This window comes from Eumetopias jubatus, unplaced genomic scaffold, assembly GCF_037043125.1.
Source record: "Eumetopias jubatus isolate StellerSeaLion01/CBP00866 unplaced genomic scaffold, mEumJub1_p1.0 scaffold_7, whole genome shotgun sequence".
NCBI classification, from domain to species: domain Eukaryota; kingdom Metazoa; phylum Chordata; class Mammalia; order Carnivora; family Otariidae; genus Eumetopias; species Eumetopias jubatus.
The window spans coordinates 40613132-40626052 of NW_028274813.1; positions in this window are offsets into that span (position 1 = coordinate 40613132).

The following is a 12921-nucleotide window of genomic DNA, read 5'->3' on the forward strand; positions in this document are numbered from 1 at the left end:
GAAGTAGTTGATAGTAAGACAATAATAGTAGGGGACTGTAACACCTTACTTACATCAATAGACAGATCACCCAAACAGAAAATCAACAGATCATCGAAAATAGTGGTTTTGAATGACATACTGGACCAGATGGATCAAACAGATATATTAAGAACATTCAGAATACATAACCTTTTCAAGTGCACATGGAACATTCTCCAGACTAGACCACATATCAGGTCACAAAATAAGTCTCAACAAATTCAAAAGGATTGAAGTCAGACCATCGATCTTTTCTGACCACAACACTATGAAATTGGAAAGTAATTACAAGAAAAAATCTGGAAAGTCCACAAATACATGGAGGTTAAATAACATGATACTAAACAATGAGTGGGTCAACCACAAAATCACAAAGGAAATAAAAAAATACATGGAGAAAAATGAAAATAAAAACACAATGATCCAAAATCTTTGGGGTGCAGGGAAAGCTGTCCCAAGAGGAAAGTTTATGGCAATACAGGTCTATCTCAAGAAGTAAGAAAAATCTCAAACAACTTAACCTAATACCCCTAGGAGCTAGAAAAAAACAACAAGACCCAAAACCAGTAGAAGAAAGGAAATAATAAAGACTAGAGCAAAAATAAACAGTATAGAAACTAAAAAACCCAATAGAACAGATCAATGAAACCAGGAGCTGGTTCTTTGAAAAGATCCATGAAATTGATAAAACTTTAGCCAGACTCATCATCATAAAAACAAGCAGAGAAGACACAAATTAACAAAATCAGATACGAAAGAGGAGAAATAATAACCAACACCACAGAAACACAAAGGATTATAAGAGAATATTATGAAAAATTATATGCCAACAAATGGACAACCTAGAAGAAATGAGTAAATTCTTAGAAACATAAACCAACCAAAACTGAAGCAGGAAGAAATAGAAATTTTGAACAGACTGATTAGTAGGAATGAAATTGAATCAGTAATCAAAAAACTCCCAACAAACAAAAGTCCAGGACCAGATGGTATCACAGGCAAATTCTACCAAACATATAAATAACAGCTAATACTTAGTCTTCTCAAACTATTCCAAAAAATAGAAGAGGAAGAAAACTTCCAAATTCATTCAATGAGATCAGCATTACCCTGATACCAAAACCAAATAAAGACAATTCCAAAAAAGAGAACTACAGGCATATATCTCCAATGAACATAGATGCAAAAATCCTCAACAAGATAGTAGCAAACTGAATCCAACAATACATTTAAAAAATCATTCACCATGATCAAGTGGGATTTATTCCTGGGATGCAAGGAGGGTTCAATATTCACAAATCAATCAATGTGGTACATCACATCAACAAGAGAAAGGATAAAAACTGTATGATTTCAATAGATGCAGAAAGAACATTTGACAAGAACAACATCCATTCATGATAAAAACCCTCAACAAACTAGAATTCTATATGATCCAGTAATTCCACTACTGGGTATTTACCCTAAGAATATGAAAACAGGAAGTTGAAAAGATATAGGCATCTCTATGTTTATTGCAGCATTATTTACAATAGCCAAATTATAGAAGCAGTCCATATGTCCATTGATAGATGATGAATGGATAAAAAAAGTGGCATACATATACAATGGAATATTATTCAGTCATAAAAAGAATGAAATCTTGTCATTTGCAACAACATGGATGGATCTAGAGAGTATAATGCTAAATGAAATAAGTCAGAGAAAGACAAATACCATATGATTTCACTCATATATGGAATTCAAGAAACAAAGCAAAGAAAAAAAAGACAAACCAAAAAAGACTCTTAACTATGGAGAACAAACTGATGGTTACCAGAGGGGAGGGGGGTGGGGGGAGGGGTGAACTATGTGAAGAGGATTAAGAGTACACTTATCATGATGAGCCCTGAGTAATGTATGGAATTGCAAAATCACTATATTGTACACCTGAAACTAATATACCACTGTATATTAACTATACTGGAATTAAAATAAAATAAAAAATGAAATAGTAAAAAAATTTTAAGTAAAAATTTCATAATTTTAATGTTTATTGGGCATTTAATATGTACCATGCTCTGTTCTAAGTTTTTTATATATTATATCTCATTTCATCTTCTAAATAGCCAATAGGTACAATTATGATCCCAATTTCACAGATAAGGAAACTGAGGCACAGTGAGGTTAAATAAGTTGACCAAGGTCGCACAAATAGGAAGTGGTAAGTCAGGGATCTCTACGGAGGCACTCTGATCCAGAGGCTAGGTTTGCCTTTAACTGGTGGCTGTACTGGTAAGGAGCTAATCTAATCCCTTCATTCAGTAGGTATGGAAGTTACAGGTCACACACATTGGTGATATCTTATTAGTGAGGACCCAAGGTAAGATCAAAATTCAGAGCTCAACTTCCAGGCAATGCCTAACTCTAGGTTTAGTTTAGATTATAGTTTGGAAGGAGAGAAGACAAGAAGGGAGGGAGGGAGGGCAAGAGTAAGGAAGGAAGGAAGATTTATACATCAGTTAGTTGACTGGTTGATAAATCAAATGACTCGTCAACAGATGGACAGAAAGATTAATAGATAAATAGACCACTCTCAGGTATCTCTAGGACAAAGCAGTTCTAGCTTACAGTAGTTAATCAGTTATTGCTCCTTAAGCCATGAAAAAAATACAAAGACATGCTATTAATACCACCCCTAAGTGTCCTCAAATTTAATGCAATTACACATGAGGCTGTTATGGGCCTGCCAGGAGGCCCACAGTTGAAGGAGAGGCAGGAGGCTTCGAGAGGGTAAGCTGCCTTCCTAGCACACCTTCAGATGTTCCTTTCCTAAAGAAGAATTGACTTTATTTTCCGTCAAAATTAGCTCACCTATTTTTGTTTCATTTCATTGATTTTTTTAAAAAACTTAAAAATTCGTAAATTTTTAAATCCTCACTCTCTTTGGGTGACTCATGCAGGAAATCAAATCTCTTTGCTTCAGTTCAGTTTGTATTTTCCTCAATTTAATTATCTTAGTCACATGTAGTCCTACTCTCAGACCAGCCCCTGTTGTTGTATTTAATTAATAAGGTCACGGACAAGCAAGGTCCTGATTGTGCTGTAGCATTTTCTGTTGGAGTCTAAATTCCCCAGAGGACACAAATCAGGTTTGAACCCAGCATTTTGGGTTGCTTTCCAACTCTTTTTGACAAGTTTTACATTTATTTAGTTATAGCTAAAGTGCTTTAGGAAAGCAGAAAGAGGTCTATAGCCACTGGCAGAAATTGTGGAAGTATAATTTACAGAAATATTTACATTTTTTTTCTCCCTGAATTTTCCCTTCTCCCCAATTTGCTAAGATTACCTGGACATACTGGAAGTCCACCTCAAGAATCTTTGTAGTAGGGAAAGCACAAACACCAAGAAGCTTTTTAGCTCAAACCCATTGATAAGATGATGCCGGGTGTCCAGAGAAAGGGAGGAGAGAGAGAAGGTTCTGGAGAGAGCAAGGGGAAGACATACAGGAGAGATTACTGGGGATTAGAAAGGGATGAAGGGCTGGGGCTCCTGCCGATTTCTTTCTGCTCATCTATGAGAAGGAGTTGCAAGGGGACTGGTAACTGACTTCCAAGAAGTGCTATAAGAAAGTGGCCACAAATGAAGGTGGCTGCAAGGGACATTGAGGGAGGCAGACCCCAGATGGTGGACTAAAACACCTTCCACCATCATGACAGGCTTTGGAGAAGGTAAAGAGAGAGGGATCTCCCTGCAGGTCCCCTTTTACTCCTCGCCCTGGCTCTTATCCCCCCACCCCACTCCCATTCTGTGGAGAGCCTTCCGCTTACTGGAATCTTGCTCTGCCTTCATGGCCAGTTCAAGTCCTATCTTCTCTGTTAAGTTTGTTCCATCAACTCTGGTCCACTTATTCTGCTCATCCCTTGGACTCCTCTACACTTACTGATTGCCCCACACAGAGACTTTCGATGATTTGTTGTTCTGAAGTTTTCTCTCATTCATTCAACAGACATTTATTGAACTCCTGCTGAGTGTGCCAGTCTCTGTTCTAGGCACTGAGAAGGCTCTCATGTGCACAGGGACAAGAATCCTGCCCTCAGGACACTCAGATTCTGGGTGGGAAGAGACAGAATTATAGCTCCGGCTCTTCAATGTGTGTCAAACTCTTGTCTGAATCTAATTATATGTCATGAGAAGGGAAATGTCGTACAACACTCAGGTAGGTATAGCCCTTGGACCACTCTTTGAGGAGAAATGGTGCATTGCAATCTCCCCAGAATACACTGGAATATCTAAGCATACTAGGTAATTAAGGAAAGATGGTCCACAGATGTCAGGCAGGAGTCTATAAACCCCCAGTCTCAGGTACAGTGAGATCTCAGAGTTCTTCCATTCTAGAACTTGTATTTTATCATTATTATTGCTAAAGACATAGCATGTAAATACTGACTGAGTTGAAGGATCCTAGAGTTGTAGAATCCTCCTATAGCTCAGTAAAAAGGCTATTGGTGATTTCTGAGGTGTTTATAGGGCAGATGACCCTTCATGTACAAGAAGTGTCCTTCCTGCTCCAGCTTGAACGTCTCCCGTTGGTTAAAGGAACTGTTTCATACTCAGGAGTCAGGGGTTGGCAGATCCATTATGGCTAAATATCTTCCCAGGCCTAAGTGATGTGTTGGTTTGAGAATCTGGCTTCCCTGCCAATAGAAAGATAAAACATGGAAGTAAGGCAAATTAAGATTGGGTGGTCTTTTTCCAAATTACTGGCATGGTAAAAAAAAATTTTCCCCCACAATACTGGAGGCCAAATGTATCCCTGGAGAGAGGGATTTTGGATCCACAGGGAGTAGTGAAGATAGAAAAATAGATTGATGGTTTCTAAGAAAAGCAATTATCTTACATTTGGTATTAGAATCACTTGGTTCAGACCATTACTTATGAACCATTCTTCCTGTTGATGATTATCATTTTGTGAGGCAGAGACCTCAACCATGGAATTAGGAATTGTCTTATTTATTTTTCTTACAATGGTGTGTCAACAGTAAAGAAAGAAAAGTCTGGAAGAAGCAGGGTAGTGGGAAAGAGATATTTGTAATCATTAACATGGTAAAGAAATAATTATGCATCTCAAATAGACCCTAGAGGGATACCAGATGTTACTAGCAATTGAGAAGAAATCTGGCTGGCTATATATGTGAAATAGGATCTATCCTTGCCAATGCCACCCTTTGAGACTTCAAAGAGGAAAATTAGAGCTTTCAAAGTTTCTCTTGCAAGTTGGCATGTAGTATTTTGTTTAAAAAAAAAAGGAAGGGAAACTAATGTATAAAGAGACTCTTTTTTCCTTTGTGCCTGCATTTTATGTTATAGGAAGTTTCCTACTCAGAAGATTAAGCTGGGATTGACTTCCCATTAAAAAAAAAAAAAGTCAATTGTTTGAGGATATGTGCCAAAAATGAGATTTTATCATCCCTAGGAAAGCTGACCTGTGGACAAACTGCATCCTTCAGTGTAGTCACACATCAGATGAAAGGGCCCTAGGAGAATGAGAAGGACAACCGTGTCATGTCAGTTCCACTCCAATTTTATTTAATACATGATGTTTTATGGCCACGTTTTGGGGTCCTTGGGCTTCCTTTGGCTATATGTAGATTAGGGGACAAAATGAAGGGAGGGTGTTCTGGGTTGCCCTTTAAGTAGGATGCATGACAGGGCTGACAGTGGATGCAGGAGAGCTCAGCAAATGCCAGCCTTTCTGGAATGTGCCATTCCTGTTCTGGCATAATCATGCTCGGTTTTCCTAGGAGATCCTGTCACTCTACCTGCTGGGTGGCATGATGATTTCATAATCTTTGTAGATTGCCCACAGATGCTGCTCCTGTTTGAGCCAAAAGCCATTTTTAAGTTTACTATGTGAGTGACTGAAAACTAATTTCTAAAAATTGAACTAGACAATAACAAAAATTAGAATAAGAACAGATGATATTAATTAAAAATGATGAGTCACAGGGATAAATCCAGTTTTGTGAGTAGTATTTGGAGATCTAAAATACAAAACAGACAGACTTCAGTTGCTTGGTGGGGGAAAGAGGAGTCAAGAGGGAAAATTTTGCATCACTATAATTACCTATTACTATGAAACAGATTTCAGCCATGTTGGGATTACAAACATCCCACAAATAAGGTGAATTCCAAAAAGTCTGTTTAGGAACACACCTTTCTGTCCCTAAAACACACTATATACTATTTATTTCTATATGCTGTCCCAATGCATGTTCACAGCAGCAAAGGACTTAGCTAATAAAATCACCAACTGGGTGAACAATCAAATACTCAAATACTTATGTATTACATAGTGTTCTGGAAATCTGTTTTGTCATTTGAGGTTTATCCCTACCTGGTACCACTCTCTAACTAAAGGCTTCCAACCTCCTATTGTACCTTTGTGTACCAGGTTGAATTCTTACCTGGTTATTAATGCTGAGTCATATGATAGTCCATATAATTAAGAAATTATATTTCATTTTTAATCTGTCCTTCAAATTAGTATTTGTGACCAATTAGAGAAAATGTGTAATTTTTTTTTCCTAATTTCAAATTGTATCTTTAAGTAGCTGGTCAATCATCAATCATTTATAAACCATCAAATTATTCTTCCTCCTTCTACCATTTATATGCAGCCTCTTTGTATGAAGTTTGCTTATATGGACAGATTCCAAAACAAGCACAGAATAGACTATGTGAACCCAGTAGTATTGTTCATTAGGTAGCGTGGACAGGGCTAAAAGACATGCTAAAATTAAATAAATAAAATGATGATGGGGCACCTGGGTGGCTCAGTCGTTAAGCATCTGCCTTCGGCTCAGGTCATGATCTCAGGGTCCTGGGATTGAGCCCCACATTGGGCTCCCTGCTCAGCGGGGCGTCTGCTTCTCCCTCTCCCTCTGACTGCAGCTCTGTCTACTTGTGCTCTCTCTCTCTCTGTCAAATAAATAAATAAAATCTTAAAAATAAATAAATAAAATGATAAGCATTCCAACCAGTTGGCCAAGGACTGACTTAAGAAACATATCCAGCGAGAAGTTTCAGTATCTTCAAAACAAGTCAGAGTGGAGATCACTTGTCTCTTTATTCTCTGGTTACCATTTTTTAGCTTTAATCTTATGAGCCATTTTATTCTGTCTGCGTGGTTATGCTGTAGAACTACACTTCCAGTGGGCTAGAACCCTGGGCCTGGGGTTATTTTGTATGTTACTTGCACCTGGTGAGTAGGTAGTGTTCAGAGCAGTTGGCAGCAGGTAGGAAAGTATGATGGGAGCAGGGGGCAAGCAGAAAGATACAAAGTCATCTATGAGAAATACAAGGGCAACTTCTCATGCCTGTGATCTTCACCCAGTGCTGGTGACAGTCCTTTTGGGAATCTGGGAAGCTGTGCCTTTGAGAGCATGCTGCATTGTCTCCTGCTTTGTGTAACCACCTCCAGATATTTTTGTATGCATTGCCATTAAAAACACTTTGTATCTTTAACAGGCTCTGTTGGAATTTTTCTGTTAATACATCCTTCATCCAGTTGTGACAACTACATGTTTGAAGAGGGCATAGGTTTGAATTGCATGGACTCAAGGGTTTCTATGTTCTTCAGTTCTTATATACATGTTAAGGATTTCTAAGAATTGGGAGATGATGATTTCAAAAATCCTCTGATATAATAAAAAGAACATGCAAACTAAAGAGTGACTCTTTCTATCCTAGTACCCAACGAAAATCCCAGAGCATTACAGATTGTGTGAGATAATCTGGTTCGTTGTATATTGGGCTGTGCTTCCATATCTTGTGGTTTGGCCCTCAGTTCTAAAGTATAACTGAATTGACTTACACCTATATATGCCATGTCAATAGTTACAGGCAATATGCTTTGTTAATAAATGTCAATAAAAACAAGACCATAATGTACCATAATAAGATGACTAAAAGTCTCTGCATGATTAGGATAACATTATTGAATAGGAACAATTTTAGGCCTAGAAGGCCCTGCTACATGATCATTTCTTTCCAGAAGTATGGGAGAAGTCGGGTGACCCCATAAGTTACTGGGCATTGGGTAAACATTGCATTGACTTTCAGAATTTACCACTGTCTAAATTCTAGATGTTTTAGTATTCCTTTGTGCTCCAAATAAAGCTACTGTAGTCTGTCTTCCTCCTGCCAATGGGATAGCACTATTATCTAGCACTTAGAACATGTAAGACCTGTTAATTAGCCCTTAGAATTGCTCAGGAAAATGAAGTCTGTGCTGAACTGGCTGCAAGCATCTGAAAAGTAAATATGCTAATAGGCTTGTTAGTTTCAGTTATGTAAATGGAACAATTGAAGTTTTAAGATCTTTTTTTTAAAAAAAAGTTAAATTGCTTGAGAGTGCTTCAGGTATGCTTTTGGGTACCTTGATGATTACTACCACTTCCTTTCTCAGTGAACCAAGTTTGTGTTTGGGATAAGTCTGTGGTTGGTTGGTTGGTTGTTTTTTTGTTTTTTTTTTTAAAGATTTTATTTATTTATTTGAAAGAGAATGAGAGAAAGAGAGCACATGAGATGGGGGGAGGGTCAGAGGGAGAAGCAGACTCCCCACTGAGCAGGGAGCCTGATGTGGGACTCGATCCTGGGACGAGCTGAAGGCAGTCATTCAACCAACTGAGCCACCTAGGCACCCGGTTGGTTGGTTTTTTGCCTCTGGTTTTCAAACTTACAGATTCTCTGAGATTATTTGGGGGCCACTTGGCTTGGGAGTAGGGATGAATAAAGTTTTAGGAAAGAAACCCTGCCTGGTTTCAATCAGAGCAGCTTTGGTTTGTCTCATATACTGGAGTTCCATGCAAGGTTTTCGGGGTGATGGGTGGGGAATTTTCACTGTTTAAAAATGTACCTGAAAACAGTTTGTAGAGAGCATTGTACTAAAAAACCTATGTAGTTAAAGCATTATGAAACGCATTATCAAAAAGGGAGTTAGTACTTCTTAAGCACATAGAGACGAGCCAAAGTTAGCAATGTGTATCACCAAGGAGTATAAGCTGGGTGGGCCTGAATGACAGCAGCGGTGGTTGGGAAATCAGTTCCCAGGTGGGGACACCTTCCCCTGTTATGCATTGAAAATCAACATGGAAGTCTTTATTAAACTCCCATATCACATCCAAACTGTACATTGGCAATGGTCATGCTTGAATGCCATCTCTAAGGAGGTTACTGCAGTGTTTTACTTGAAATCAGCTAACAGTGATAGAGAACCTGAAGCATTCTTTATGGTTAAGTCCACTATTGGGTTTATGCCAGAATCCAATTTACTTGCGCTGTAGATTACCATTCCATGAATTACTGCTCTTTGAAAGGGCTTTGTCTTAGTGAAAGAATCATTATTTGCAGATGTCATGATACTATACATAGAACATCTTAAAGACTCCACCAAAAACTACTAGAATAAATGAATTTGGTAAAGTTGCAGGACACAAAATTAATACCCAGAAATTTCTATACACTAATAACAAAGTAGCAGAAAGAGAAATTAAGAAAACAACTCCATTCACAATTGCACCAAAAGGAATAAAATGCCTAGGAATAAACTGTAAAACTATGAAACATCAGTGAAAGAAATTGAAGACAACACAAAGAAGTGGAAAGATATTCCATGCTTATGGATTGGAAGAACAAATACTGTTAAAATGTCCATACTATCCAAAACAACTATAGATATAATGCAATCCCTATCAAAATACTAACAGCATTTTTTCAAAAAACTAGAACAAATAATACTAAAATTTCTATGGAACCACAAAAGACCACAAATAACCAAAACAATCTTGAGAAAGAAAAACAAAACTGGAGGTATCACAATTCCAGATTTCAAGATATACTACAAAGCTACAGTAATCAAAATAGTATGGTACTAGCACAAAAAGAGACACATAGGTAATGGAATAGAATAGGAAGTCCAGAAATGAACCCATGCTTATATGGTCAATTAATCTACAACAAAGGAGGCAAGAATATACAATGGGGAAAACATAGTCTCTTCCATAAATGGTGCTAGGAAAATTGGACAGCAACTTTTAAAAAAAATGAAACTGGATCACTTTCTTAAACCATACACAAAAATAAACTCAAAATGGATTAAAGACCTAAATGTGAGACCTGAAACCATAAAAATCCTAGAAGAGAACACAGGCAATAGGGCACCTGGGTGGTTTAGTCAGTTAAGCATCTGCCTTCAGCACAGGTCATGATCCCAAGGGCCTGAGATCAAGCCCCGCATCAGGCTCCCTACTTAGCAGAGTGTCTGCTTCTTCCTTTCTCTCTCTCTCTAGCTTTCCCCTGCTTGTGCTCATGCTCTCTCTCTCTCTCTCAAATAAATAGATAAAATCTTAAGAAAAAAAAAAGAACACAGGCAGTAATTTCTCTGATGTTGGCCGTAGTAACATTTTTCTAGATATGTCTCCTAATGCAAGGGAAACAATTAGGGCTACATCAAAATAAAAAGCTTTTGCACAGTGAAGGAAACCATCAACAAAACAAAAAGGTAACCTACTAATGGGAAAAGATATTTGCAAATGATATATCCAATATGGAGTTAATATCCAAAGTAAAGAACTTATATAACTCAACACTAAAACACCAAACAATCCAATTTAATATGGGCAGAGGACCTGAATAGATATTTCTCCAAAGAAGACATCCAGATGGCCAACAGACACATGAAGAAATGCTCCACATCACTTGGCATTGGGGAAATACAAATCAAAACCACAATGAGATGTCACCTGACACCTGTCAGAATGGTTAAAATCAAAAAGACAAGAAATAACAAGTGTCAGCAAGAATGTGGAGAAAAAGCAACCCTCATGCACTGTTGGTGGGAATGCAATTTGGTGCAGCCACTGTGGAAAACAGCATAGAGATTCCTCAAAAAATTTTTTAAAAATTCACTACTGGACATTAACCCAAAGAAAACAAAAATGTTAACTTGAAAAGACATATGTACCCTTATGTTTACTGCAGCATTATTTACAATATCCAAGATATGGAAGCAACCTAAGTGTCCACTGATAAACAAATGGATAAGGATGATGTAATATATATATATATTACATATATATATATTATACACACATATACATACACACAATGGAATATTACATAGCCAAAAAAAGATGGGATTGTGCCATTTCTGAAACCATGGATAGATCTAGAGGGTATTATGCTAAGTGAAATAAGTCAGAATGAGAAAGACAAATACCATATGATTTCACTTATATGTGGAATCTAAAGAAATACAAATGAGTAAACAAAGAAAAAGCAGAATCAGACCTATAAATACAGACAACAAACTGATGTTTGTCAGAGGGGAGAGAGGTGGAAGGGGGCAAATGGGTGAAGGGGAGTAAGAGATACAGGTTTTCAGTTATGAAATGAATAAGTCATGGGAATAAAAGGCACAGCATAAGGAATATAGTCAATGATATTATAATAGCGTATGGTGACAGATGGTAGCTTCACTTGTGGTGAGGACAGCATAATATATAAAGTTGTAGAATCACTATGCTGTACACTTGAAACTAATGTAGCATTGTGTGTCAACTATACTCAAATAAAAAATTTTAAAATAATAAAAAAGAAAGTATCAATGTTTTGTTCTCAGATTTGAAAGGAGTAAGCTTGGGTTGAAAAAGACACTTCAAAATTGATTTCTATCTACTCGCGGATTACTCCAGGGCAAACTTCTAGACCACAAATTAAAAAAAAAAAGTCAAAGCTAAAACATCATCTTTGTTCCTTGGATGATAAGAAGTACATTCCCCTTTGATCTGTTTCTATAAAGGATAATGTTAAATGTTCTACAGATAGACTTGTCCAGTAAAGCCCTATAAAGGAATACATCCTAAAACATATTTAGAGATGAAAAGAAAGATTTATGTACAAGAATGTTACAGCTTTATTTGTAATGAAGGAGAATAGAAAGCCACTTAACTATCCAGCAAAGGGTATTTGGTTAAATAAATTATGGTACATTCCTATACTGGAATGTTATGCAGCCCTTTAAAACTATACTTTTGAAGACAATTTTATTATATTCTATTTTTTAAAGATTTTATTTATTTGTCAGAGAGAGAGCGAGCGAGGACACAAGCAGGGGGAGTGGCACATAGAGGAAGAAGCAGGCTCCCCACTGAGCAGAGAGCCCAACATGGGGCTTGATCCCAGAATCCTGGGATCATGACCTGAGCCAAAGGCAGATGCTTAACCGACTGAGCGACCCAGGCCTCCCAGAAGACAAATAATTTAAGAAACTTCAGATATAATATTAAGTGAGTATATATTAAATATTATTATAGAGTTAATTTAGTGCAAATGTTAAGTGTACATAGAATATAATCCTTATATATTCAACAATGTATAGATATAAGCACAAAAAGATAATAAGGAAATTCATCGAAATATCAACGATGTTTTTCTCTGTGTGTTGGAAGTAATAATAATGTAAATACTTTTTCCCTCTGGATCTTCCTTTATTGCATACATTCTTTATTAAGAGAAAGCATTATTTTTAGAATCAGAAAAAAATAATTACGTAGTAAGGCACTTGTCCAGGCAGAAGCTGACGTGCTTTACCTGAGAATTCCCAGAGCATCAAGAGAAGGAGACCCAGATCTCACTCCCATCTTTCTGATATTCAAAGTAATTGAAATTTTTGGGTGAGTTGGATAGCTCTGATCATGACCCAATGACAAAAAAGGGGGAAAAACCCCTAACACACAATCATCTCAAGAATACAAAGTGGATCCCAAAATGGTTATCAAAGAGGAACTTTCTTCTACAGATGGTTTTCCTCTTGTAAAAATACAGCAACCAGGACCTAAGAGAATGGGAATTCTCATA